We start from the raw sequence: 3029 nt of genomic DNA, 5'->3' as shown, positions 1-3029 counted from the left end.
CAGGACTGGCATGCAGGTTTAATAAGATGATGCCTACAATACCAGTTTATCCTTGACTGTCCATATTAAAGCCATTATCTGGCTCTTACATATAAAACAAGTCTGGTACGCACAAAGCATTCAGGATTTCCAAGGCACTTCCCTGTGCAGCTCTTCCTCCTTCCCATGCTTTCCCCTCTAAATTAACCATGGTCCAATATTAAGTAGAAATTACATAAATGCATAATTCCTAAGTTTTCTATTACGTGCCATTCTGAATCACTTGATAAAATCTTCCCCTGTTCTTCTCAGTCCCAGCCAGGCCATGAGTCATGCTTTGTCCCATGTACCTAAGCTGTATATACCACCTAGCTGGGTTACCAGATCAACTATGTGCTTGGGTAGCTGTCTTGGTTATCAGATCAACTATGCACTTGGGTGCTATCTGAGGTTTCTCTGGGGGTCTTGGAAGAATCCCCTGCTGATCAAGGGGCGAGCCACTGTCCATGAACTCATATGATGACTGGCAAATGAAGAGACTAGTAGCATCAGCCCCTTTTAGAGATTGAGAACAGGGTCCTACATGGAGAAGAGACATCTTGAAGGTCATGCCATTAGCAGACTACCTCCTGAGGTCACAACACCCACAGCGACTAAAAAGTGTAGGCCAATCTAGGAGTTTCCCAACACAAGGGACGTGTGGAGAAACTTGTTTCCCAACAGAATTACTCAGGCTTCTGCTGCCGCAGCCATGAGCCTGGGGCCCAGCCTAGGGAACAGGTGAGTTCCAGATTGCTCGATTAGATAATTCTGCCTGCCTGCATGCCCCTCTTTGGTGTGTGCTTGGAGACAGCCATTCCATTTAAACCCAGATCTCTAAGACACCTGCAGAGTCAGGGCCGATGCCGTCAGGTAGAAAAGTCAATTCTCAATTATTTCCCACTGGTCTAGACAGGAACACTGTGAGAGTGACTAACTGGTATTCAACACCACTTGTTTTTATTGAGTGCCTCTTCCAAGGAGGTGTGTGGGATGTGACACTCGGGTCATTGCTGGGGAGATGCATCTATGACTGGCTGAGAATTCAAATCCAGCTAGCGACATTCTTTATCAAAGAGCTTCCCAGCCGGCGCCACAACTCAATAGGCTAATCCTCTGCCTGTGGTGCGGTCACCCCGGGTTCTAATCCTGGTTGCTCCTCTTCCAGTCCAGCTCTCTGCTGTGGCCTGGGAGTGCAGTGGAGGATGGCCCAAGTCCTTGGGCCCTGCACCCCATGAGAGACCAGGAGAAGTACCTGGCTCCTGGCTTCGGATCAGCGTGGTGCGCCGGCCGCAGCGCGCCGGCCGCAGCGGCCATTGGAGGGTGAACCAACGGAAAAAGGAAGACATTTCTCTCTGTCTCTCTCTCTTCTCTCTCACTGTCCACTCTGCCTGTCCAAAAAAAAAAAAAAAAAGAGCTTCCCTTGGGAAAGATGTTTGCTCAGGCTTCCTCCTTGCCCATGTGACAGCTGGAACATGTGCCTGACTGTCTGCTTTTTTAACTTTCCAAGGTCAATTGAAAAATCTGAATTTTTATTTATGATTTCCCAACTTTTCAAACTGTTGACAACTAACTGAAACAATAATTTGAGATAAGCAAAGCACATCTGGAAACCACTGTGTAACCTCCAACCAAGTGCACTGGGTAATCAGATGGAGACGGAGCCCGACAGGCACTTGTGCAATTATCTACACTAGAGGTTATGGGAAGATAACATCCCTTCCCTGGCTCACTCCCTCACCCAGTCGCTCACTGCCCTATACAACTAGCAAGTAATTCTTGATTTTGGCCCAAGGCTTTCCCTAAGACATCCAATAAGCATGTATCGAGCACTAGCTGAGATATGAAGAGGCCTCAGCACTTGTTCCCTCTCACTCTTGAGAGTTGGTCAGTTCAAGGAATGTCGTTGAGCCACTACTGTGCACCTGAATGGAGCTCCAGACTGATAGAGACACTAGAAAATTGCTGGAGATACTAGATAACTAGGTGCACTTTACCCATTAGATCTCTGATGCTGAGTGCTGGTAGCAAACTGTCTTCCTACTGTACCTGTCTGTGGATTCCCTCGGCCCTCACCAGTGCCACCTGGGAGCAGTGGGGCACCTGACATGGGCTGACCAGTCATTGTCCCTCTAAGCCTAACTGTTCTCCATGAAACAGGTGGCTACAGAAGCTCTCCTGGTAGTGGCAAGCACCCTGCAGGGAACGGCAGCCTCAGCCCCTGATCCAGGGCCGATCCCTCTGGTCAAATGTGCTGAAGGCCAGTCTGGAAGCTTTCAGTTGAATCTGTACAGCACCTGGAAATCCTGCTTTGGTCTAACCTTTTCTACTGAGGTCTTAGACTTGCTGAAGGGCTCCCTCCATCACAGTGCTGACAATATGGACTGTTTGGCTTAAAGACACATACGCAGATTTATGTCTACTTTCTTCTCCAAAGGAAAAAAAAAACATCACAGTAGTGTTAGTGTGTTCTTGTTTCCACTGGTCAGTATACACAATGAATAAATAATGGGGTTACTCGGAAAAACCTAGTCAAATGAAGCAGTGATGGAAAACCCGATGCAGGTCTTGGGTTGCATCCTCAACTCCACCACTCACTAGCAAGGGTACTTCTAGTGAGCACTTGTGCTTGATTACTGAAAACGGAGGGCTCAGTCTTCCACCTGCGTCCTAACCCCTTATTTTAAGAAATGAACAAAAACACTCTGGAGCTTACTTCTTAGGGACAAGAAAGGAAAGCAGGCGGCTTCTCCCCTGGTAGGGGAGATTAACCAGCAATCCTCCTGTCCCTTGTTCCCTGGTCAGCAGGAAGGAAACACATCCTGGGGCCTTCGCTCAATCGTTTCGAATTTAAGGACAATTAGGCAATTCCTCTATTCCCCCAACCCCAAGAAAAGCGGCCACAACTGCTTGCTTTCTCCACTACCTAACCGACTGGTAACTCTCTGGAAACCACGGAGGTTATGAAATTAACTTCGTACTGACTTCCAGCGACAGCCCACACAGACAGC

This window comes from Oryctolagus cuniculus, chromosome 6 (genome assembly GCF_051225735.1).
Source record: "Oryctolagus cuniculus isolate XC-2025 breed Fujian yellow rabbit chromosome 6, ASM5122573v1, whole genome shotgun sequence".
Lineage (NCBI taxonomy): Eukaryota > Metazoa > Chordata > Mammalia > Lagomorpha > Leporidae > Oryctolagus > Oryctolagus cuniculus.
This window is presented reverse-complemented; position numbering follows the sequence as displayed.